This window comes from Euprymna scolopes, chromosome 42 (assembly GCF_053919585.1).
Source record: "Euprymna scolopes isolate OS-2025 chromosome 42, ASM5391958v1, whole genome shotgun sequence".
Lineage (NCBI taxonomy): Eukaryota > Metazoa > Mollusca > Cephalopoda > Sepiida > Sepiolidae > Euprymna > Euprymna scolopes.
In genome coordinates, this window is record NC_136523.1 from 41,805,193 (window position 1) to 41,833,112 (window position 27,920).

Consider the following 27,920-nt stretch of genomic DNA (forward strand, 5'->3'; position numbering starts at 1 on the left):
CTGGTGGTGTCAGTTGGTACTACGAGAAAGATTGAAGAGATCGGGCTACTTTTAAGTGGGCGGCTTTATCTGAGAAAAAAAAATTGACTAGAGAATTATTAGAGAGATGTTGCCACTCTGTATAATATATAAATGTTATATCACGTCCTGTTGCTAAATTTAAATTTATAAATGTGTGTTGGTGTTAAGCTACAAACAATATTAAATTCTGTAGATCACCTGCACAAGTGTATTTTTCCGTTCACGAAAATAAATAGTTTATATTCACATAGATTTTTAAGATAATCTAGTGCTGGGACAATTAAACTTTATCTCTATCGGGAATTTTAAGAAAATCAAACTTTTTAATATGTCGGAATCTGAAAAAATGTGTGCCTACTTTCTGATGCTAAAAACGATTCTTGTAATTATTTATTATTTGGTTTGTTTTTATTAAAATCTTTTTTTTTTCCATTACTTGTAATAAAGATTGAATGCTTAATGTACATTGGTTTTAAGCTACAAACAAAATTAAACTCTATGGATCACATGCACAAGTGTATGTTTACGTTCACGAAAATATATACCTCATATTAACATAAGTTTTTGGTACTCTTGCATAATTTGACCCGAATTCTCGTGAATTCCCGTCAAGCATGGATCGGACGAGACCGGCGATCATCGGTGTCAACCGAGCGTTGTTCAAATGTTGAAACGCTAACTCAACTTTTTATTTTATTTATTTAATTTTTTCTGTTATGTTTTTAGTAATTTTAAGGTGATATTAAGGGGGCGGGGGTGACTTTTTATTTTTTATTAGTTATTTATCATTTATTTATTTTATTTTTTTAATTGAATTTTGGGAGTTTGATTAGCCAATGAAAAAGCACTATCTAAATGGAAGCAGACGATATTCGAATTGAAAGAAAGCGACTAAACGAACAAAAAAAGAAAAGCTGACAAATATATTTTCAAACTCGCCAAACAGAAAAATGACAGACAAGAAAATAAATCTATACATATTAGAAAAAGAAATAAAACATCAATGCAGACAATTGTCAGGAGAAAAAATTGCTGTCCCAAAAAATGAGGTGCAACTATTGTAAACACAAATGTTTACTTAAAAAAAGATCGTGTGTAAAGGATGGTTTCTCCTGGAGATGTACAAATGGGTAGTGCCACCAAAAGAACTTGACTGGACAACAAGTCTTGAAAATAAAAAACGAGAAAAAATACGGTTACAAAAAAGAAAAGAAAACAAAAAAAACTGCACTTACACCTAACAATTATACGGTTAAAAATCTTTTCTTGAAGAAAGAAAAAAAAAAATTTTCTGTTTGCAAAAAAAAAAAAAATTAGATACTAAAATGAAATAAATATATTTTCATTTTTCAAGGTAGGTTTTTTTGTTATTTTTGATTATTTGCCTTTGCATTTTTTCCGGTTTGTTTTTTGGGGTTTCTTTTTTTGTTTTTTGTTTGTTTGTTTTTTTTTAGTCTGCGTCTGTTACGACGCGCTCGGCTGACACCGATAATTGCCGGTCTCGTCCGATCCATGCTTTATGGGAATTCACGAAAATTCGGGTCAAATTATGCAAGTGTACCAAGTTTTTAAGGTAATCTAAAGAAATACGACTCTGTAGCTAAATGTTTAGTGATTTTGAAATAACCGGAATCGGAATCGGTAATTATATCGGAATCGAGAATTTAAAACAGAATCGGTAACTGCGTTAAATAGTGGGAGTTATATCGGAGACAACATATAACGGGCACTCAGACGGGAGGATGATAATGACATTTATATATCTGCGCACAATGACGACGACTGGAACGATTCATTTGTCTCTTAGTCCTCATTACAATGAGTGATTTTTCTGACAAAGGGTGAAGAAAAGGCTACTTCCCAGGTCGGTAGTACTTCGTGAACAGTAGTCTGAGATGTCGGAAAATTTTCTGTCTCTATGTCTATCCTTGTGGCCATGTCACTAGTAAGGGTGCTGGAGGTAAACGTTTCGTCTGGGCTGACGTTATCCGCCTGATAGTCAGGGACCCGAACCTTAGATTAACCACTAAGGAGGCTGTCCTATCAGCAAGTGCAAATTACTGGGGCTGCTGTATTGCCATTTGGTGAATGGATTCTGGACCATGCAGTAGTCTCTGGTGGGTTCTCTCGATGCCATACTAGTGGGTAATTGTTACGGCTTTACCTTATCATGTGCTTTCCCTCTCTGTACTGCTCTAACCAAGTATGCCGACCTGTTCCACAAATCCCAAAACCTCAACAGGAAATATCTCCAGAAAAAAAAACTCGAATAAACCTACAACCCTATCTTCCAATGTAGACCCCTACTACCATGTTTCCTTCTCCAACATCAGGGGTCTACGTTCCAATCTTCCAGAGGTTGAAACACAATTACAGGAGACGAAACTGAACATATTCTTTCTAAGTGAAACTGGAATAGGACCGACCACTTCCCTAGATGAGTTCATAATTAACGGATACTTTAACTTAACATCTACCTCTGACCCCCAAGATCGCCAGGGTCATAGAATATGTGCCTACATTAAAGACGGCTTCCCATGTGGCAGGGATATCTCCAGAGAAGATCCTAATTTACCCTATATGTGCTTCCGGGTTACACTTGCTTACACCACTGCATTTATATTTCCCCTCTATCGGTCCCATAACAGCGGATTTACTATCTTTAAGAGTATATCTGAGAAAATAGACCACATCCTGTCTGCACATCCCTCGGCTAACATTCACATCTGTGGTGACTTCAACGTCCACAACGTGGAATGGCTGACCCACTCAAATAAGACAGACGATGAGGGGAGGTTCTGTCATGATTTTGCCATTGCTTATAACCTCACTCAGATTGTTTGCCAGCCCACCCGTGTGTCCGATACTACAGGTCAGTATGCAAGCCTTCTAGACCTTTTTCTCTCCACTTCCCCTGAGCTATGTTCATGTTCCGTTCTTTCTCCTCTAGGATCCTCCGACCACTCCATCGTATCAGTTAAGATAAAAATGAAATGTAATAAGCCCCCAGACGTACCCCTCCACCGTACTGTATACCGATACTCCATGGCTGACTGGGATAGCTTCCTTATATTCATATCTGATCTACCTCTGCATTCTATGTTTAAAAAGGATGTGTCCTCTATAGTATCAGACCTGACCGAATGGTTAATTGTAGGTATACACAGATTCATACCATCTAAAAAATTCCAACAAAAACCTAACAGCTAGCCATGGTTCTCCCCGGAATGTGCTGCTGCCATCGCGCATAGAAATCACTTTTTCCATAGCTACCAACGTAATAGATGCACTGAGACTAAAGCTGCTTTCAGGAACGCCAGAAACCATTGTAAAAGAGTAATAAAAAATGCAAGAGAGCTATATGCTCAGTCCGTTAAATCCAAAGTAGCTGATCAGCGGCTTGGCTCCCACCAGTTTTGGCAAATAACAAATAGGATCCTGAACAGAAGTGTGCGTTCTATCCCAACCATTAACAATGGACCTGAGGTCATCTCGTCAGCATCAGACAAGGCCAAACTATTTACCAAGAACCTTGCAGCAAATTCTACCCTATGCGATGAAGGCTATTAACTCCCCACATTCCCTCCTATAACAGAGGACACACTAGGTAACATACAAATACCTGTGCATGAGGTCGCCAAGCTAATCAAGAACTTTGATTCCAGTAAAGCAACTGGCCCTGACGCCATTCCAATTATAGTGTTAAAAAAGCTTCAACCTGAACTTGCTCCCATACTTACGAAACTGTTTAAGCGTTGCCTTAAGAAGTGTTTTCCAACACCCTGGAAAACCTCATCAATATGCCCTGTATTTAAGAATTCAGGTTATAAGACATCTCCCTCTCAGTACAGACCAATAAGTCTCCTGTGTGTCATAAGTAAGTTGCTGGAATCCATATTAAATAGAGAAATAGTCAACCACCTCAGCAAACAATAACCTTCTTAGTGATATGCAATATGGTTTCCGTTCTGCAAGATCTACCGCAGATGTGCTAACGGTTATATCTCATAGGATTAGTGAATCTCTTGAATTTCTAGGGCAATTGCTCTTGACATATGAAAGGCCTTCGACAAGGTATAGCATAAAGGCCAACTTCACAAGATTTCCAGCTACGGTATCACTGGTAATGTTTTCTCAATCATTAAATCATTTCTCTCCGATAGGCTCATAAGAGTAGTGGTTGATGGTCATAAATCAGAGGCCCACAGTATTAATGCTGGAGTCCCTCAGAGGTCCATCCTGAGCCCAACTCTTTTCCTGATCTACATCAATGATCTCCCTAAACACATACTTAAATCATTCGTTGACATCTATGCTGATGACCCGACCATCTACGGCAACACATCAAAGAATGTAAATGACAAAGTTCTCTCTGATTCTCTCTCCTCTGATCTCGAGCGCGTGGTTCAGTGGTGGAAGACGTGGCTGGTTACCTTTAATGCATCTAAAACCAAGCTCCTATCTTTACATCATCAACGGTCTGATCCCCATCTGGCATCAATTGAAATGGATGGCTCTCGTCTAGGAGAAGCCCCATGTTTTGACAAGCTCCTGGGCTTGACCTTTACTCCTGATCTTAAATGGAACACGTACATCAAGTCTATTGCCAAAGTCGTTGGAAAGATGGTGGGATCCTTCTACCGCTCCAGAAGATATATCACTACTGATGCAATTCACTTTCTATATAAAAGCCAAGTACGTCCAAGGATGGAATACTGCTGCCATATCTGGACAGGAGTTGCTAAAAACAGCCTATCCTGCCTTCACAAAATAGACTTCGAGGCTTAGTTGGGGATGCCCTTCTTTCTTCCTTGCAACCTGCCTCCCACAGAAGAGACGTTGCTGACCTTTGTTTTATCGTAATTTCCATGGCAAGTGCTCGTATGAGCTCCAATCTCTAGTCCACCCTCGCCAATCTTTCACGAAAAACACCCGTCTAGCTGAAACCACTGTCCAAAATTTTCCCCACTCTTTATCTGTACCTAAATCAAAACGAATATTCCATGAACAAAGCTTCTTTCTTAGAACTGCACGCCTGTGGAATTCTGTTCCGTCTGCCTGCTTCCCACCTGACTACAACCTGGATGTCTTCAAGTCCAACGTAAACAAATTCCTGATGAACCGCCCCCTTAAGTAGACATTCTATTAAATCTCCACACTAACGTACTGTATATGCAATAACCCTTATCCCTGAGTCGCTTCCGGGCTTTGATAAGTGGTGATCACCTTGTAAAAAAAATGATGAAGACGCATAATACTTAGTAGGGAGTTGCACAAAGTTCATTTACAGATGATAGACAAAAACACACTTACCTTTCAGTTGTAATGACGACAACGAAGACAAGTTTACAAATATAAATGACGATTCTTTATTCTATCATCCGGATGATTGATGAATCAGGAATTCAAGCTTTTACGATTACATTGTCTCACATTCCCCACTTCGCCTCTAAGGAACGTCAGCTCCCAGTCTGACTGACTGGACTCTCTCTCTCTCTCTCTCTCTCTCTCTCTCTCTCTCTCTCTCTCTCTCTCTCTCTCTCTGAGTCTCTTCTAACTCTTCTAATTAACTGACTCGAACCCATTTCAATATATTGGGAATTCTGTATTCTTTATGACATCAGAGGCGTGGCCAACAATGTGATTCTTTCACTTGTTCAAATTACACATGCGCCTAATCACGTTTGATAGCAAAGAAATTCCTAAATGAATTGTTTCATTTATGACCTATTTATTTCATCATTATCTAACCTGTATTGTCCATTCTAGTTTTACTGACATAATTAATATATCCGGTTATTTTTAAGAACACTGAACAATGAACAACCGGTTGCATTCCTAGAATTGCAATACGTAATCGCTTTTAACTTTTTAATGCTGGGTTCAAATCTAACTTTTTCCTTTTTTTTTACATAGGCATCACCACTTATCAAGGCCAAGAGGCCACTCGAGGATAAGTGTTAAAGAGTGTACAGTAGTCCATCGGACAATATAGTAATCGTTAGTAATGGAAATTAGGTAAATTTGTTAACTTATATGGAACGCCTTATCAAAAACTTGTTTACGTTAGACTTGAAGACAACCATATTGTAGTCAGCTGGAAAGCAGGAAAACGGAAGACAATTCCACAGGCGTGCAGTTCTAAGAAAGAAGCTTTATTTATGGAATCTACGTTTAGGTTTAGGCACAGATAAAGAGTGGGGGGATTAGTAATAGTGTTTTCTGCTAGACGGGTGTTTCTTGTGAAAGTTTGGCGATGGGGGACCATAGATTGGAGCTCAGCCGAGCACTTGCCATGAAAATAACGATAAAGCAGAGACAAACTCGCAACATCTCTTTTATGAGAAAGAGGTTTTAGGGAAGAGAAAAGGACATCCTCTACGAGGCTACGAAGTCTATTTTGAACTCTATCAAGATAGGATAAGTCCTTTCTAGCAGCTCCTGCCCAGATGCGGCAACAGTACTCCATCCTTGAACGTACCTGGCTCTTCCTTTAATTACTGGGGTCTGCTCCATTCTATGTAACATTGTATCGGCATTGGGAACAATTTTTGGAATCGTCCCATCACTAATATATGTTTGTTTTGTTTGTCTTTAAAATCGTGGTCATCCGTTAATGTTTGGTTTCAGCCGCAGCCATGTTTGGTCAATATCGCTTTCAAAGCCACTCAACAAGAAAGACTAATCCCGAAGATGTCGAGTCCGTTAATTAGATAAAAGGGAGTGTCCTTTCTTGGATTACCTGAGCCTTGTAAGCGCATGATAAGTGCCATGCGATCATAAATGACCATCTTAATATTTCGGGGACAAAGTTTAAGAGATGCTTTTAACGCCCTTAATCGAACTAACAGAGCATTAACTACAGAGGGAAAACGGGCACACAATATGGCCGTCATCAAAATTACTTTCGTTGTGACGTCGTCGATGTTTCTAGTTACATTATACTGCGTGATCTCAAAAGTGGGCCTTCAGGTTAGGACAAAAATGTAGTATCTGCTCAGCAAAAAGAGAAGAGATTTTTCTTGACCGGCGCAATTTTAAGTTTTGCTCTCTTTAATCTTTTAATTTTACGGCTGCGAATGACGGAACGAAAGCATGCTAATCCCGTGAAAGGTTCTGTTCGAAATTCTGTGCAGATTCCTAAGTTAGACAGAAAAATTCCTAAATTCGACAAGATACATCTGAAGAAGGTCAGGGATTACATCGAATGAAACGCTGTGCGAATAACACTCAATATACCAAACAGTCCGGTGAAGGGTAAAAATCAAAAAATGGTAAAATCCAAAACGTTTTGTATTTTACCATTTTTGGATTTTTACCCTTCACCGGACTATCCATTCATGTGAAATCTTTTTATCATTTTTCTTTTGCCACCTGTTCCCTTACCTCACCCTTTCTTTTTAACCAAGTAAGATCTGTGACTTACTTGCAGTTTCATTAAATACTTTTATATGCAAAATCCGATCCTGCATTTTGCTAATTCCTGCCCTCTGGTGAGGAGAGTATTTCTTCGAAACTCCGCGGATTAAGGACTATCCACTTATCTTGCGCTTCCTTTTTTTAAAATTAAATATGTTTTTAACTCTTTTTCAAGATGTCTTTTAACATGTTTTATTAATCATTTGTTCATATTATAAGCTCTATTTCCTTTTCGGTTTTATTGAGCTTTTACATCTGGCTGAGTTTATTTTACTTGTAAATATTAACTCTTTAATATTTATAATATATTTTAAGTTTACCATTTTGATTACCTTGGTAAACTTATTTTAATTTTTATTATATATATATATATATATATATATATATATATATATATATATATATATACGCAGATCATGATGTTATAATCATAAGACTACTTTCACCGTCTTAACATTTACGTTTTATATAAATTTTAATTTCAACTATATTTCTCGCGGTTAACGTTAGTCGTGCGGTTTATTCCTAGTTAATGGAGTCAAACATGGTTTTGTGGCCTGGTTCGAATCTCCCAACTGGCTATAATCGTAACTCCTTTCACTGATAATTCCAGAAATGAAGAAACACTAGTGTTTTAGGTATTAAAAATTATTATAGTATTAAAAATTATTAGAGTAATAATTATATATATATATATATATGTGAGTGTGTGTGTGTGTGTGAAAAATACTAAATACTAGGCAATATGTATATAAACTAATGACTTATAATTACTGGTGCCCATGCATTGACCGTAAGGACCAGTAGTGTGGTGGATAAATTATTAGGTAAAATTCAGTCGTAAAGTTACACTTTTATGAAGGTAGAGGATTTAATTCTCACTGTAGGCAACGCTTAACAGCATGGCTAGCGGAACGAGAACATGCTACTTCTGTGAATTAAATAAACGGATCTGTTCGAAATTCCGTTCAGATTCGGAAGTTCGACAAAATACACCTGAAGAAGGTCAAGGGATACCTCGACCGAAACGTTGTGCGAATAACACTTAAGATGAGAACAGTAGGCCGAGTAAACCAAACGGTACGAATTGTCAATCCCCATCTCAAAAATTTAGAAACATAAGATTGAAACAATTTTTTTTAAACTTTGAAGTTTTTCTTTCTAACGTTGGATTTATAGAAAATGAAATTAAAATCAAAAACTCATTAATATTATTATTAAAAAACTAATTACAACTAAAAAAAATCCAATTAATTTTTAATTAGAATATATATCTTAAGAATCCTATAACACAAACCGCTTTCCATAGCATGAAGTGCATCTTACAAACCCGAAACACTGAACACCAAAATCAGAATCTTGAAGACGTGCATATAGTCAGTTCTCATTTACGATTGCGAATGTTAGACAGTAATGAAGGCGATTATAAGTTGTTTGGAAGAAGCAGATATGGGTTTTAAGGAGAATTCTACGAATCTCATGGACAGAAAGAAAAAGTTATGTGTAAAGTAGATTACAGCCGATCACTACTCGATACCGTCCACGCCAGACAGTTAAATTTCTTTGGACATTTAATGCAGGCGAGCGGCTTGCAATAAAATCTTGGTCTTAGGAAAAATCGTCGGAAAAAATGCTCTATTAGTTTGATTAAGAGTGTTAAAAGCTTCTCGTAAACAATGAAGAAACATTCAATAAATACAAAAATATCTATAATAAAGCACTTATAAATAGCGAATACAAAAAAGCCGACATTAAATATAATAGAAACAATATAAATACGAATAGATCTAGAAATCAAGGTTATAAGATAATCTAGTTCACTCCCCCTTAAACCTAATGATAAAGACTAAACTTGGAAACAAGTGTCTACACCTTATGAATAAGCATTTCCCACCACGCAGTATATTACATAAAATCCTTAACAAAAATACCTTTAAACTGAGGTACAGTTGTACTGAAAACCTAGAAAGATTCATAAAAAAAAACACAATGATAAAATATTGAGGAGAAATAATCAAACTACAGTAGTACTAAAGAATGAATAGCATCAATAACAGTAATTGCCAAAAACCGACTGAATGCCCGCTAAATATAATTGCCTTTCATCTTTGGTGGTATACCAAGCTAAAATATACAGAGAGTAAAAACAAAAAATACATTCTGGAGCAGGTAAAGTCGTTCGTTTTTTTTTTTTGTGATACCACCCCCGTCTTCGTAGCTCTTCAACTCTTTTATTTACAAAAGTAGGAGGATTTACTTTTGGAACGAGCCTCGCATGACAGTTCTCGCTCCGGACGTCCATGCACAGCCATCGTTCGTCGCTCGCAAAAGTGCATTGAAGATGGTGGTGTCTATGTATAAAAATAAATTCTGGGGCATAAAAGATCACTCGTTTTTACGGTACTACTTCTGTCTTCGTAGCTCTTCAAATTTAAGAGCTATAAATATGAAACTGTACTATTGTGACTGCCGTTGTACAAACGTTTTTTTTTTAAGGTGACCAATTTTCATAAACATACATCACAGATAAATTATCATACAAATATCTGGTTTATTCTAAAAATTCATTTTTGCATTTAATTCAGACAATTTCGGGCAATTTTAGCGTAATCTAGAAGTAAAATTTTCACCAACTGTCTACATTAAATTGGTGCAGCAATAACGCGTCTAATGTTTTCTTCCAAGTCGGCTTTGTCAGCGTATGCATGCTGCTTTAAATATCTCCAAAGAAATTAATCTAATAGAGTTAAATCGCATATAATCGGTCCATTTCGTGAAATTATACGGTCATCAAATTTGTAGTTCAGTAAATTGATTGTATCATTTGCAATTTGCAAACGGTGCTAAAGTATCAGTCTCTTCATGATAAATTTCCAAACTATATATATATATATATATATATATATATATATATATATATATATATATATATATATATATCATAAATTAGTAATTTGAATTCTATGGTGTGAAATTGTTAAGTTTCAAATCTAGAATTTTTATTATATGCAAGACAAGAAATACAATTCAAAAAGTATATCTCCTTAACCTACAGGTTTACAAAATTAAAATTACTAATTTATGATTTATTTGCTCTGTTCGGTATATTAAGCAATTTTTTTATTTAGCTGGGATTGTCTTTATAAAATATTACAGCCAATAGTATTTTGTAAGACCAATAATCACTGGATTTCATAACAGTACATCTATTGTATTACTTTATTCTGGGGTATATATATATATATATATATATATATATATATATATATATATATATACAAGGCAAACATTATTAAAACAACAGAGATACCTTGCTTAATGATTTTTTTTTTTTCATTTTTTCGATCTTTCGTAAGATTTTTTTAACTTCAAGATGCAAGGCATTTACAAATGTTCCATGGTTCACACGAGCGCTTTCGATTCTTTCTTGAATCATCATCAGGTGGAGATAAAATATTAAAATAGAAGTGAAATATATAGTTACGAATGATAAAAAGAGTCAATGAAAAGTCGATTAAAATATACATTTACGAGTGATAAAAAACTCGATTAAAAAGATGATTCAAGAAAGAATCGAAAGCGCTCGTGTGAACCATGGAACATTTGTAAATACCTTCCATCTTGAAGTTAAAAAAATCTTACGAAAGATCGAAAAAATGAAAAAAAGAATCATTAAGCAAGGTATCTCTGTTGTTTTTAATAATGTTTGCCTGAATGAAGGAATGCTGCCTAAATACACTAATATATATATATGTATATATGCATAAGTATATGTATTTATATGTATATATGTATGTATATGTATGTATGGATGTGTATGTATATATAGTATGTATATGTATGTATATGTACATAATAGGAAATGTACTGTTTAAGAAGCACTTGATATTCAGAATTTTTAATTTGTTGTTTGAAAAGATCAGACAAATGCAAAATTTATTTTAATAAAACTTTTTATTTATTTTTAAACTTTTCTAGGCTATTCAACCGTGAAATTGTAAACTCGGCATGTGCATATCTATAATATAACGCTGGATGTGTGTGTGTGTGTGTGTGTGTGTGTGTGTGTGGTCACGAATGGGCTCCTATATGGTTGACTATTTTAAAGAACTGATTACATATAATGATAGAATATGTATTGAGACACGGGAATGGTTATTTTTGATCTGGCAGAACGGTGGTTCATTAAAATTGTGGAGTCTGCGTTCGCGCCTGGTCCACAAAGTAGGGAAATAAATTTAAAAATTAAAAAAAACGTTTACAAGTGTTTTTGATATAGATGTACATAAAAATACTTTGATAAGTATTTTTTAACTTAAATAGGGATGGTATAATAAAAATGTGGGATCTGCGTTCGCGCCTGGCCTCCATAGAATGGAAATAGGCACAAACTTTAATAAAGATTTTTCATATCTATCTGCGTAAGTATACTTTGATAATTATGTTTCAGTTTGAAGAAATATGGTATAATAAAATTATTGGGTGTTCGTTGGCACCTGACCTTCATAGAATGGAAATATGTCACAAAGTTTAGCAAGGTTTTTTAATATAGATCCACAGAATATTGTGATAAGTGTTTCAGTGTGAACAGGTATGGTATATGGGGTTTATCTATTTTATTTTTACTTTCATCATATTTTGCTTTGGTTTTGATACTTCCAAATCAACCCAAATTTACAACCCTTCCTTTTCATAACCTATCATGCTTTCATAAATCTGAGTCCCTTTTCTGTAGGCTGTTTTTGAACCCAGTTAACAACGGGTACTTTTGCTAGTATATATATATATATATATATATATATATATATATATATATATATGTGTGTGTGTGTGTATGTGTATGTGTGCGTGTGTGTGTATATATATATGCATATATATGCATATATGTGTATGTATATATGCGTACACATATATACATATAAATATGTATATATGTGTATACATACGTATTTTATGTATATAAGTGTATATTTATAAATATATATATACAGAGAGAGGATGAGAGAGACCGTGAAACTTTCTCTGTGTGTCTTTCTCTATGTGTACATTTCTCTAGCAAATTACTCGGTCGATTTTCAGTTTACAGAAACGTTTTCTATCTGTTTGTGTATCTGTTTGTGCACATTTCTCTACCAGACTACTCAGTCTACAGACTCCAGATTTAACATAAGAAATGTAGCTGTCGAGGCGTCAAAGTTCAATATAAATCATTAATTTGACCTTTTAAAACTCTTTGTGCCTAAACACTTGAAATTTTAGATGTAGGTTACTTGGATATGGATCAAACATTTTAACTTGATTTGAGCCCAAAACCATAAAAGTTAAGGAGTCAAAATTCGAGTCAAAGTTTAAAAAAAAAAATTGATCTCAGCGGTCACTACCAAATTAATCAGCTAATTTTTGGTCTAAACATTTGAAATTTTACATAAAGTGTATTCAGACATAAGGCAAGATTTTGATCGGTTTTTGGCCAAAAGTCTGACTACCAAGGGATCAAAGCACAACAGATTGTGTCTTTGCGGTCTCTAGATAACTATTTAGCAAATTTTGAGTCTAACATTTGAAATTTTACATAAAGGGTATTCAGACATGCAGCGAGTAGTTTGGGGGCGAAATTTTAGCTGTGTAGAGGTCAGAGTTGAAAGAGTTGACCTTTGCAGAATCTATCAAACTCCTCAGTCAATTTTGAGCCAAAGCACTTGAAATTTTACATGTAGGTTACCTGGACATGAGTCGAACCTTTTGATATATATATATGTGTGTGTGTGTGTGTGTGTGTGTGTGTGTGTGTGTGTGTGTGTGTATTCATATGCACATGAAGTAATAAACAGTACATTGGGACCGAACAAAGCTGGGGTTACCTGCTAGTGTATATATATATATATATATATATATATATATATATATATATATATTGTGTACAGAAAGTTGTTAGTTGAGACAGATCATTGGTACCATCGGTTTCAAGCCCGATGATAAGGCCCGTTTAAGGTATCCTTATCAAGCTCTCTTCAGCCAATATTCGTCTATCTTATAACCGGAAGTGTGAAGTATATATACATCGCGAATTCACGTTTAAATCTCGTTTTGTTTAATCCCCCCCTTTTTTTATATATCGGATAATGTAATACCTAATTTTAAACTTTGAATTATTTAAATTTAAATCTAATTTCGAAAAAAAATTTCTTTATATAAATCGATTTTAATTTGAACCCAAATTAATTTTAAAATCTCTTTCCTTATGTAGAAAAAAAACTTTAAAATCTGTATTGGTATCGGTTAAAAACTTAAAAATTCGTTTAATTATATCGAATTACGTTTAAAAATTTCCAAAAATACGTTTATAAATACTCACTTCCTTGAAAGATTTGAGGGTTTTTTTTTTTAATAATTTTTAAAAGTATTTCGAAATTTTTAAACGTGATTCGATATAATTAAAAATATTTTTATTAACTTTAAACGTGTTTTAGGAAATATGCTCTTAAAATTTGGATTTTCCTTTTAATTGAGCACTCTGCTGGAATTCTTTTTCCAAAAAAAACTAATCATATATATATAAGTATTATTATGTTAATTTAAGAGAAAACCTCAAAGATAAAATCGTACTATACGTGCATACGTCATCAGAAATATACCCCCTCGACAACACGTCTTTTATTTTATAGGTATAATGCATTTCTTTATGTACGCAATTGTTTTCCCGTCTTCATAGTTTGTGGTAGACCAATTATTAATGAATGCTACGTCATAGTTTCTTGCAAAAAATTTATTAATGAACTATATGTCATAGTTTGTTGCAAAAACATTATTAATGAATGATACTTCATAGTCTGTTGTAAAAAAAATTGTTAGTGAACGATACGTCATAGTTTGTTGTAAAAATTATTAATGAATGATACGCCATAGTTTGTTTTAAAGATTTATTAATGAATGATACGTTATAGTTTGTTGTAAAAAAATATTAACGAATGATTCGTCATATTTTTCGTAGAAAAATTATTAATGAATGATACGTCATAGTTTATTGTGAAAAATTATTAATGAATGATTCGTCATAGTTTGTTGTAAAAACATTAATAATGAATGATACGTCATAGTTTGTTATAAAAATTATTAATGAATGATACGTCATAGTTAATTGTACAAAAAGTATTAATGAATGATACGTCATTGTTTGTTGTAAAAAAATTAATTATGAATGATACGTTATAGTTTGTTGTAGAAAAATTATTAATGAATGATACGTCATAGTTTGTTGTAAAAAAATTATTAATGAATGATACGTCATAGTTAATTGTAGAAAAATTAGTAATGAATGATACGTCATAGATTGTTGTAAAAAAATTAATTATGAATGATACGTTATAGTTTGTTGCAGAAAAATTAATGAATAATACGTCATACTTTGTTGTAAAAAAATTAATTATTAATGATACGTTATAGTTTGTTGTAAAAAAATTATTAATGAATGATACGTCATAGTTTGTTGTAAAAAAATTATTAATGAATGATATGTCACAGTTAATTGTAGAAAAATTATTAATGAATGATACGGCATAGTTTGTTGTAGAAAAAATATTAATGAATTATATGTTATTCATATCCACAGTAAGCATCTTTTAATTTTCACATAGGAGATCACAGTATAAATCAGCGAATGCTTTCATATTCTCTACTCGTGCATTTCAAATACTGATGAAATAGAAAATAAATATTCTATTTTGTTTTTGATTACCTTTTTTTATTTGTTTTGTTTTCCAGTGTCTTTCAATGTACAGAAATCTACCGGACACAACTGCCGTTTGGACCTGCTTTACCTCCAACGCCATGTTGTACTAATATAATTCAACCAACGAATCGACGCACGAACACGAACATGGGGTTCCTTTCCACGACGTCATATCTTCGATGATCTCACATTTTCCTTAAACGTAACTAAATTTACAACGAAATATAACCCCCGCCAAAGTAATTACTTATAAAAAAAAGAAACGCTATACGTGTTTTAAAATCTTGCTTTGAGAATATATATAAATATTTTACTCACATGAAACTAATATACGAAAGTATAAATTTATGCGTAAACTTTAAGTATTTACTTCAAAAGTGCTCAATACGTAGGTAGAGCTAGTTAGTAATTTATAAAATATATATGGCAATTAAGCTACACTTAATATTCCGCGTTTCATCCACTCTAGGATTCTTCAGGCTTATATATATATATATATATATATATATATATATATATATATATATATATGGGAAAATATATATATATTTGGAAAAAATGGTAATTAGTAAAACCTGAAGAAAGTGCTCAATACTATTGCAGAGCAAATATGCGTTTAATTTTTTTATTATCGTTTTATCTGTTCAGTTACATATGTTTCGTTTGCCGGACCATATTTACAATCCAGCAGCCCCGTCAGACCTTACAGAAATGACTATTATTATTTGGAAGAACGATTTTAAAAGATATACGAGAGAAAAAAAGGAGAAAATAATGGGGGGGGGGGCGGAGATCAACAATAAGTTTTGAAGTTTAAAATACATTAGATTGTAGTGTGTGTAGAGGGTTAGTAAATTCAGCTTGGCGTGGGTGAAGATGTAGTAAAATAGCGAAGGGGAGAGGGGGGATAAAAGCGAGGGGTCATGGGAGGGGTGGGAGGAATTTCAATTTTGGATTTTAAGATTTGGCTGTTTTTAGTAAAATTGTTTAGCTATGCACTGGAGTATATGAATTGATGGGAAGGGAGAAAGGGAGAGAGAGAAAGGTTTAGTGAACGTGTCACATGCGGTTGGCAAGGGTTTCATTTTAGAACGCTCGTAGTGCATTCGACTATGAATTGTTTTAGGTAGTTAACAGTGAATACTCGCGCACATACGCACACATACACACTCATATAAATACGTACATATATATGTATGTATACACATATATACACAAATACACACGTATATATTAAAGTATATTAACATATATACACACAACCACATACACACATACAAATATATACAGAAAGTACGCAGAAACATACATGCCAATAAATGCCCATACATGTACACACACACACACACACACACACACACACACATATATATATATATATATATATATATATATATATATATATATATATATATATACAAGGTCTGACGAGGCTGCTGGACCGTAAATATGGTCCGGCAACCGAAACATATGTAAATGAACAGATAAAACGGTAATAAAAAATAAAACGTGTATATATATATATATATATATATATATATATATATATATATATATATATATACTTACGTATACATATAGTAATGCACATGCAGTACTGATTCGCTGTAACACAGCTCATTAGTGCGGCTAGACCAGCACGTTTCCCTAGCCAGAGATTGAATCTACAATCATCGCGTTGATAGTCGGCAGGTCTAACATATATATATATATATATATATATATATATATATATATATATATATATATATATATATATTTACTAGCAAAAGTACCCGTCGTTGACTGGGTTCAAAAACAGCCTACAGAAAATGGACTCTGATTTATGAAATTATGATAGGTTATGAAAGGGAAGGGTTGTAAATTTGGGTGGAATTTGGGGGCATAGAAACCAAAGCAAAATATGATGAAAGTAAAAATAAAATAAATAAGCCCCATAATTTATTATACCATATCTGTTCACACTGAAACACTTATCACAATATTCTGTGGATCTATATTAAAAAACCTTGCTAAACTTTGTGACATATTTCCATTCTATGAAGGTCAGGTGCCAACGAACACCCAATAATTTTATTATACCATATTTCTTCAAACTGAAACATAATTATCAAAGTATACTTACGCAGATAGATATGAAAAGACTTTATTAAGGTTTGTAACTATTTTCATTCTATGGAGGCCAGGCGCAAACGCAGACCCCATAATTTTATTATACCATCCCTATTTAAGTTAAAACATACTTATCAAAGTATTCTGATGTACATCTATATCAAAAACACTTTAACGGTTTTTTTTTCATGTTTAAATTTATTTCCATACTTTATAGAGCAGGCGCGAACGCAGACCCCACAATTTTAATGAACCGTCGTTCTGCCAGATCAAACATACCCATTCCTGTGTTTCGATACAGCTTATATCATTATATATCATCAGTTTTTAAAATAGTCAACCACATAGGAGCCTATTCGTGACCACACACACACACACACGCGCACATTCAGCTTTTTATATATATATATATATATATATATATATATATATATATATAATATATATATATATATATATATATATATATGTATCAGTGGATAATATATATATATATATATATATATATATATGTTGCTTGTTTTAGTTTTATATATATATATATATATATATTATTATTATTATTATTAAAATATAATTATCCACTGACACCTGTTTCGTTATCTACGACTCATCAGAGTGGCTGAATCTAGCGCGATATATATATATATATATATATATATATATATATATATATATATATATATATATATACCGATGGCCACACCCAACGAATAATACATATAATCTTGAAATCTTTTTTTTTTTTTTTTAATAATTACGGATTTCTATCTTAAGCATAAATTCGAGACTTATATTGAACTGGCTCAGAATCTTTCAAGTCCTTAGTGTAGAAGTTGGGCATTTTGTTAACTCTTTCTTATGTTTTGTTATGTTTTTAAGAAGCTGGATCATACTCACGTATTAAGTCTAAATTGTCATGCGCCAATTTGATATTTCAAATGCTGTAAAAAAATACGAAACTATAACTAAATATACTGCGTTTAAACAACTCTGCTACTTTAAATGTTTGCCTGCTTCCCACCTGACTACAACTTGAACGTCTTCAAGTCCAACATAAACAAACTCCTGATGAACTGCCCCCATAAGTAAGACACTTTCTCAAATCTCCAAGACTAACGATTACTACGATACTATCCCATTGATTACTGTACACGCAATAACCCTTATCCCCGAGTGGCTTCCGGGCCTTGATAAGTGGTGACACCCATGTAACAAAAAACAACACTAAAGTAAAATTAAACTCACATTTTACATGGTCACACGTTTCCATGGTAACACCAAGTCATTTTTAAATGTAAAAAAAAATACGAAACTAAAATTAAATTCATATTGTACTCTTAAATTGTACATCAAGTCTGCTATTTTTTAATGCTGCAAAAATGACGAAACTGAAATCAAACTCGAATATTACAGTTAAATCTTAACGCTTTTAATTATTGAAAAAATACAAAACTAAAATTAAATTCATACAGTACGCTTAACTGTAACGTCAAGTTTGCTGTTTTTAAATCCAACAAAATTACGAAACTAAAATTAACCTCACATATTACAGTTAAACTGTAACGCAAAACTGCTGTAGTAAAATACAATAAAATCTGAAGCTAAAATTAAGCTTATTTTACATTTATATGACAGTATAAGTCTAACGCTGTTAGATACATTTTAGCAGCAAAAGTACGAAACTAATATAAATTCAAGACTAAGCTTGTTTCCTTCAATAACTACAAGAAACCTTTTCTACCACCAATAGCAATGGCTAAGAATACACTGCCTGAAAGTACTTCCTTTAAACTCCTCGGCTTACAGCTCGGCTTACGGCTCGGTTTACAGGGAACATGAACTGGAATATATACATTGAGGGCATTGCCAAGGCTGCTGCAAAGAATGTGGGCTCTCTCTACCGTGCTAGAAAATTACTTACGCCTGAAAGTATCCTGTACCTCTATAAGGCCAATATTCGCCCATGTATTGAGTATTGCTGTCACATTTGGGCTGGTGCATCTGCTGCTTGTCTCTCACTCCTGGACAGGGTTCAAAAGAGAGTCACCAACCTGATCGGTCCTAAACTGCCATCTAAGCTTCAGCCTCTGTCCGATCGACGAAATGTTGCATCCCTCTGCCTGTTCCACAAATACTTTAATGGTGGCTGCTCTGCCGAACTGCAAGTACTTGTACCTCCTCGACGTGACTACCCCCGAATGACCCGACAAGCAGCTAAGTCCTACCCCTTTATAGTAGAGATCCCTAGATGTAAGAAAGCATTTTGCTCCAATAGTTTCTTCCCCAGAACTGCAGGTCTTCGGAACTCCCTTCCGGGATACTGCTTTCCCAACTGTACTGATATGCAGAAGTTCAAGTGTAGTGTGAACAAACATCTTTCTACTCAGCTCCCTTCATAATGCCCCCGCAAATTGTCACTGATAGTAGCCCCCTACTTCAAAATGGACTTGCCTTGTTTGGGGTGAAGATTGAATAAAACAAAATAAAAAAAAATAAAAAAATAAAAATTCACACGTTATTTAATCATTTAAAATGTCCTTTAACGTTAAAACTGTTAGTTTTAAATGCAGCAGAAAATACGAAACTAAATGTTAACTCAGGCAATATGCTTAGATGGTTATTACAAATCCTGGCTATTTGTCTAACTCGGTAACTTTTAAACAGTTAGTATAGCTAACTGGTACGGTGAAAACTTCAGGACCTTTCATTTTTAAGAAATTTAATCTAAACTTGCTCAGCACATATAAAATATAATTACAAGTTTGTTTGTTTTTTAATTCGAAACTAAACTTAAACTTAATTAATTAATTAATATGCTTATGTTATTTTTCAAAATCTGATTATTTCAGAATATTATCTTTACAGTTGTGCTATGAAGACAAAAATAAGCCGAAAACTAAGCCAACAAGTTTGACAGCCATTTTGAAACGCGTGGCTTTTCTTTTTTTAACTACGAAAATAATAATTAAGTAACTTATTTCCCTCACATCTTTATCAAGAAGATAACTGCTTTTTTTTCGAACTTAACCCTTTTTTAAAAATGAAGTGTAAGTAGATTTTTTTAAAAAGCTTATACGCTTCCAGGATTTAATATTTTACCAACCTTTCGGCATCCTGTGAAAGAATATCCAAAACGAATTGATAAATGACTCTTCTATCGAATCCCAGGAAATTCGAAATTCCCAGACCATAACCTTAATTGATAAAACTGGAATTTCTTTGAAGCATCATTTTTTTTTTACTATAGCTGTCACTAATTATCAAGACCCAGAGATCAAGGATAAGGGTTACAGGTTATTTAAATATTAAGACAAGATCAGTCACGTGGAACTTGGGTAAGGTTAGATTATCTAAAAGGAGAGGTCGGCTGAACACCTGCAGGAGCTGCTTAATAAGACCAATGCCACTGATCATTTCATTGTTGATTATCTCCCCACTTTGCCATCTATTCTCGTGCTGGACAACCTACCATCCCTCAGCGAAGTGAAATAGACCATTCACAGCCTAAAAAAAACAACAAGAAAGCGTGTCATGACAGTATACCTGCTGAGATCCTCAAGTATGGCAGGGTTGACCTCCTTCTACGTCTCCATCGGTTAATTCTGGACCACTGGTCAGCAGTGGAAGGATGCTAATATCATCTTCGTCTACAAAAGCTAAGGGTGACCGCGCTGTCTGTGGCAACAACCGAGGCATCTCTTTCCTCTCTGTGGCCGGCAAAGTATTGCCTAATATAACGCTCGCCCGACTTCTGGAGACTGTCGTCGATCTTGTAGTCCCAAAATCACAAATTTGGCTTCCGTTGAGAGCGTAGTACCACTGATATGATTTTCGTTGCTCGTCTCCTCCAGAAGTGTCCTGAACGACATCGTGAGCTCTTTTGGGCCTTCGTAGATCTACCCAAGGCGTTCAACATCGTGAACCGTCATCTGTTATGCAACATTTTTCATAATTTTGGTTGCCCTCCTACTTTCTTGTCAGTTCTCCAGCAGTTTTACACTGGCATACGTGTTCGTATTGCCATGTTAGATGCAGAATTTGACACTTTTACCGTGAATGTCGGCGTAAAATATAGCTGCGTCTAGGCTGCGGTTATTTTCAACCTGTTCCTGGTTGGCGTCACTTTGGTTTCTCGCCGTGACCTTCAACCGTCTTCGGGTCAAGACTAAAACCCCTGATGAGCTCATCTTCGACTTACAGTATGCCGATGATGCCGCCTTCCCTAGCCAAATCTCCACCGAACTTCAACTCCTACTCATTATATTATTATATTATTATATCCATCTGCACTGGAAACTGATTACTGCCGGTCGGGAGATTCGAACTCGGCTACAAAGGCATTTCTGCCTCCATTAGCAAGAAACAAACCGCTCGACCAATGTTAACGGTGGCGAGAATACAGCTGAAATTAAGATTTATATAAATTGTAAATGTTATTCAAAAAGGCCGAGAGTGATCATGTGATTTTAACATCATGATCTGCACACGATTATATATATATATATATATATATATATATATATATATATATATATATATATATATAGATAGATAGATAGATAGATAGATGGATATAGATATAGATATATATAAGAACAATTAGTTAATAAAATATGTTAAAAAAACACACTTTTAAAAAGAGTTAAAAACATATTTAATTTTAAAAAGGAAACACTAAATAAGTGGATAGTCCTTAAGCTGTGAAGTTTCGAAGAAATACTTTCCTTCTTATCAGAGGGTAGGATGTAGCAAAATGCGAGATCGGATTTTGCTTGCAAAGGTATTTAATGAAACTACAAGTAAGTCATAGATCTTACTTGGTAACAAATAGTTAAGCAGAGGGAATAGGGTGTATAAAAAAGTGATTTCACGTGAATGGATTGTCTCGTTAAGGGTAAAATATCAAATGACGGTAAAATCCAAAAATGCAGAATCCAAAAAAGTTAGTTAAATTTCCATTCGCACAAGTAAATTCCAAGGGAATCGCGCAATTGGAAGATGGTCCAAAGTAATCCAAAAGGCAGAAATCCATGGAATAATTCGCAAATAGGTATTAAAAGAAAGATAAAACGTGCGTAAAAAAAGGAATGGAAGAAATTTAAAACTCGACTGTCGACGCAAGGCTAAATTAAGACAAATGAGTGAAGAAGAAGAAGAAGAAGAAGAAGAAGAAGAAGAAAGTTGAATGGTGATTGAATTAATTTTAAAATAGAAAATCCAATGTCAAAATGACACAGACAAGATGACGTTAAAGGCGCCAAACTTTTAAGCAAAGAAGAGGTCAACTGAAATGTACAAGTTTTTAAGAATTAAATTATCAGCAGGAGTTATTGAAGGACACCAAATGAAATAAGAAGAAATATAAAATAAATAAATACACATGTATATACATACATATATATGAATACATACATACAATTACACATATACATATATATATATACAACAAACACACCCACCCACACACACATACATACATACATACATACATATAAGTAAATAGATGAATAAATTAATAATAATATAATAAAATATAAATAAATATATATATTTATTTATTTATTCATATTTCATTATATATTTTTTTTTATTTATGCCAAATTGATGGTTGGATATGGTTAAATGTGTGCTCAGTTTTGCATTAAATAATAATCCCTATTTTTTTAAATCCCTGTGCATCGAACGGATACCATAATAGTTAGTTTGATTCACCTCTTCATAACAAAGGTTTATACGAAATTTCAACCAGATTTACCCAGTAATTTCCGCAGAAACATCTAGCATAAATGTGGTACTGACCAATTAGTCGGTTACTTTATATTCAACGGATGTTATAATACTTATTTCGCTGCACTCTATCATTACAAAGATCCAGACAAAATTTCAGCCAGATCAACTCAGTAGTTTCCCAAAAACTTTTAGAGTAAATGTTGCATTGTGGTGACTAATCCCTATTAATCCCTAACCGCGCATCGCACGAATACCATAATACTTAATTCGTTGTACTTTATTATAAGGTGCATACAAAATTTCAGCCAGATTTCCAGTAGTTTCCGAAAAACTTTTAGATCGCATTGCTATTAATCCAAAACTGTGCATCGCACGGATACCATAATAGTTATTTAGCTATACCTCTTCATAACAAATGTCCACACAAAATTTCAGCCAGATCGGCCCAGTAGTTTCCAAAAAACTTTTAGATTAAATGTTGGATTGTTGTGACTAATTCCTATGAATCCAAAACAGCGCATTACACGGATACCACAATACTTATTTCGCTGTACCTTATAATAACAAAGGTTCATACAAAATTTCAGCCAGATCGGCCCAGTAGTTTCCAAAAAACTTTTAGATTAAATGTTGCATTGTTATAACTAATTCCTATTAATCCAAAACAGCGTATTGCATGTATACCATACTATTTATTTCGCTGTACCTCTTCATAACAAAGGTCCGTATAAAATTTCATTTAGATCGGTCAAGTAGTTTCCGAGATAAGGTTGAACATACAGACAAGCAAGCAGACTAAAACTATATAATATAAAAAAAACGTATAATTCAAACCTTGACAGAGTAACATCTCAAATTAGAAAGTGAGAAAAAAAATTCGTTTTCCAGAAAATAGTTATAAACGTATATATTTCATTTTTTTTTAAGATAAAAACAAATCGATAGGAATTTATTTTTGAAACGAGGATTTTATTTTCTTATTCGTTGCAAATCGTATAAAAATAAAAAAGAAAGCTGAGATATATCTTAAATTATCTTTTAGTTTACAAGAGATTAATCGCTAACAATTGGGCAAGAATCGAATCGCTTAAGCCCTGTTACAAATCGGTAACAACGTGTTTCCTCTTTTTCTATCCGACGGAAGAGGAGGGGGCGCAGCGAGTTAGCATTGTTGCACATAAAAAGCCTCTGACAACAGAGATCTATTTTCTATTTTTGTTAATACCTTCAGACTTGAATTCGCGGCCTCGATAAAAGACTGACACACGCCTAAAAATACAAATATACAATCAATATAAATAAATATAAAAAAAAAAAACAAGAAAGTTGATTTAGTTTATGTAAATGCTCAAAATAACTATTGGAACTCTACAACTAAAACGGATAATTTTTCTCTTCCAAATAACCGTTCTTAAAGACGAACGCACGTCAACGTTTGTAAAACTTAATGAATAGCAGATGTTGATGGACATTTATTTATGTATTAATACGATAGCGTATACGTTCTTTACAGTTTCACGCTTACATAGTTTTTTCTTCCGAGTGATTATCGTTTAATTGTTATGACCTTCTATTTCTCGTAATAAATAATTTTACCAAGAATTTTTTATAAGTTTTGGTTTCGGTTTCGATTATAGCTGATGGCACGCAAGTCATCTATTTTTTCTATAAATAATTTTACCGAAAATTCTTCATAAGTTTTGGTTTCAGTTTCGATTATAGCTGATGGCACGCAAGTCATCTATTTTTTCTATAAATAATTTTACCGAAAATCCTTCATAAGTTTTGGTTTCAGTTTCGATTATAAAGATCTATATATATATATATATATATATATATATATATATATATATATATATATATATATATGTATATATATATATATATATATAAATTGATCTGATGATCACCGTATTCTAATTACAAAATTTTAGTTAAGGTTTTCTCTTTTCATCCTCATGTAGTTAAATTCTGTTTTATAATTGAAGACTTTTGCGAAATCGGCTTATGCAAATGCGAAGTATTTCTATTTAACAGTTTTAGTAAAGGCTTTTTTTTCTTCTTCCTTATATAAATGAATTCTGCTTTGTCATTATAAACATTTTTGAAGTCGGATTATGTAGGTGCTAAGTCTACGATAGGTTAAAATTAATTTTTTTTTCCTTCCGGGAATTAAAACTGCATTCTTTATTTTTATTTTTGCATTTTTTTATTCAAATCTTCTTTAGACTATATATATATATATAGTTTGAGGTTACTATTTTTAAAAGGAAACGTAAACAGTGAAATATAACGTGTAGAATCGATGATGAAAGACGACGGCGATGAGATGATGGGATGTCAATTATTTTCGTATTTTTGTAAATTATTACTGTTATATTTACATTTTTATTTTATTTTAAGTTTTTTTTTATGTATATCGACTTGTTTTTTTTGTTTTTTTTTAGTCGCATTTTTAAGTTATATCAATTGCTGTATTTTCCAGTTAAAGTAATCTTAAAAAGCTGTCGCACGCGGAGGAATCCCAAAACCAGTCAAACACAAATACACCGTCAGCAGAAATCTGACACTTATCGAAATACGTCACGACAACAAGTGCTAAAAATAGCAAGGACTTTTTTTCAAACAACAAAGAAAAAACTCAATTATTTGCAACGAAACGAAATAACAAACATTTATTTTTGGTTTTTGGACGTAAAAGAAAATATAAAGAGGTAATAAACGTCACAGATATTTTTGCCTATAAGAAATCAGGCCAAAAATTAATTACAGTCACTTGTTTGTTTAGAAACACAATCCTCTGTAGGATAAACAGCTTTTCATGTATTCCAGAGTCTTCACACCCAGCTAGTGATTTTTATCCTGGTCCCCAACTATCATATCGGCTGCAGGTTGTTATCGGTGACTTGATCAAACCAGAGCAGAACTATGCCATGATGTGATCGATTCAGAACAACTTGCACCTGATATGTACGATTTTAGAAGGAGGGATAGAAGATGACATGGAAACTGTGCTGACCAATAAATCAATATGGGATGATGTAAAAATACTGCATAAAAAAGAAGGATGGCGGATCAGAAAACTTTAAGAAGCAGTACACATGGTAGAAAACAATAATATTATTAGCCCTCCTTGTATGTATATATTTTTTTGAAGTCGAATTATGGAGGTGCTAAGTCTGCGATAGGTTAAAATTAAACTATTTTTTTACTTCCGGGAATTTAAACTGTATTCTTTATTTTATTTTTGCATTTTTTTTTATTCAAAGCTTCTTTAGACTATATATACACATATATATATATATATATATATATATATATATATTAATATATATATATATATTGATATATATATATATTAATATATATGTATTTAGACTATATATACACATATATATATGTATATATATATTAAGTAATGTGATTTATAATTTAAGTAATTTCTACAACGAGCTTATTATATATCTAAATTACAACGAGCACTTTCTATTTCCTGTATTTTAATTAAACTAGTAATTTCACTGTTACATTAAAACATTAAAATACACTCAGCTCTTTAGACTATTGTTCTAATCTCCTTTAAATTATATATATATATATATATATATATATATATATATATATATGGTGTCCCAATAAAATGTATACACTTTTTAAATTATCTCAACTTGCTACATGAATACGCTAAAGCACGTTCCCAAGAGATGTTTAGGAATAAAGAATGGCACTTCTAGAAGGATGGAACACTTTCCCACTATCATTATGATGTTAGGACGAGGAGGAACTAACGGGTACTGTCCACGCTCATCGGATTTGACCCTCAATGGATTTTTCTCTTAGGGGGAGTGGTTAAATAAAAGGTCCACACCACAAAACGAGCCAAAATAAATGAATTGAAAGCAACTATTGAAAGAAGATGTGTCAACATACTAATTGAACTGATTAGGAACGTTTCCGATTCAATCAGTGAGCATTGTCAACTGTTCATGGACCACAATTAATAGTTAATATGTATTTTGTTTATTTAACGTGATTGTAAAATCTATGAATTCCTCCATTCGAATGGTTTTAAGCGTTTGTATGAGTTTTTCCCCTTTTTATGTTATTGTGTAGATTTAGCTGGATTGAACTGTTCGTGGTTATCTCCCCCTTTTAGTAGCATCGGTTTCGTGTTATAGATCAGTGCCTTTACCTTCTTATTCATTGTTTGGTCAGTTTCTGACGCAGAACAAGAACCTTGTTTATAATTTAAATACTTTTTGGGTTTATTTGACTGATAAAACGACGCCTACTTCAGACTACTGTGAGAAAACCAGTTCTTTGTTTTTAATTTGAAATTAGTAATATCCACATTTCATGAACTTTAGAAATATACGAGTTGGCAGCCCAGTTTCCCTGTCATGCAATACGCTTAAACATGATATTATAATTTATGCAGATTGCGTATGTATTATTATAGAATCGATACTCGATATTATTATAGAATCGATACTCTATTATATATCGATCGATGCTCTATTTATTATTATATATTATGAAGGATAATTTACCAGGTGGACTAATTCGCAAAAAATTTTAAAAGGAAACAATAAAAATGATAATCTCGCTCATGAAATTCCGTCTGTGTTTGTTTACAATATCACGTCAGCTGATATTTGGGCTTGACGCTGAATGCCCCGGAAAAGTTACTACTGATCAATGTTTAATTTTAAAACATGCAAACGAAAAAATGATTTTAGGCGATTTTAAATGGTTACTTTTCTTATATCGTAAATTGAACTCATTAATAAGAAAAAAAAATTAAAATAAATGGTAATTACACCCGGTTTTGAACTGGTGATTATTCGATCTGTAGTTGAATGCTGTACCACCAAGCTATATCTCCTGATTGCAATAAATTTATTGT

General features: G+C 33.1%; 1 long non-coding RNA gene across 1 annotated transcript in view; it reads left to right on the forward strand.

The window, feature by feature from the left end:
* The window catches only part of LOC145267041 (uncharacterized), a 689,166-nt gene that overhangs the window by 628,529 nt on the left and 32,717 nt on the right, over positions 1-27,920 (forward strand). Inside the window, exon 5 of the long non-coding RNA XR_013864812.1 lies at positions 15,202-15,371. This is a non-coding gene — a long non-coding RNA (uncharacterized LOC145267041). The remainder of the gene's footprint in view (positions 1-15,201; positions 15,372-27,920) is intronic.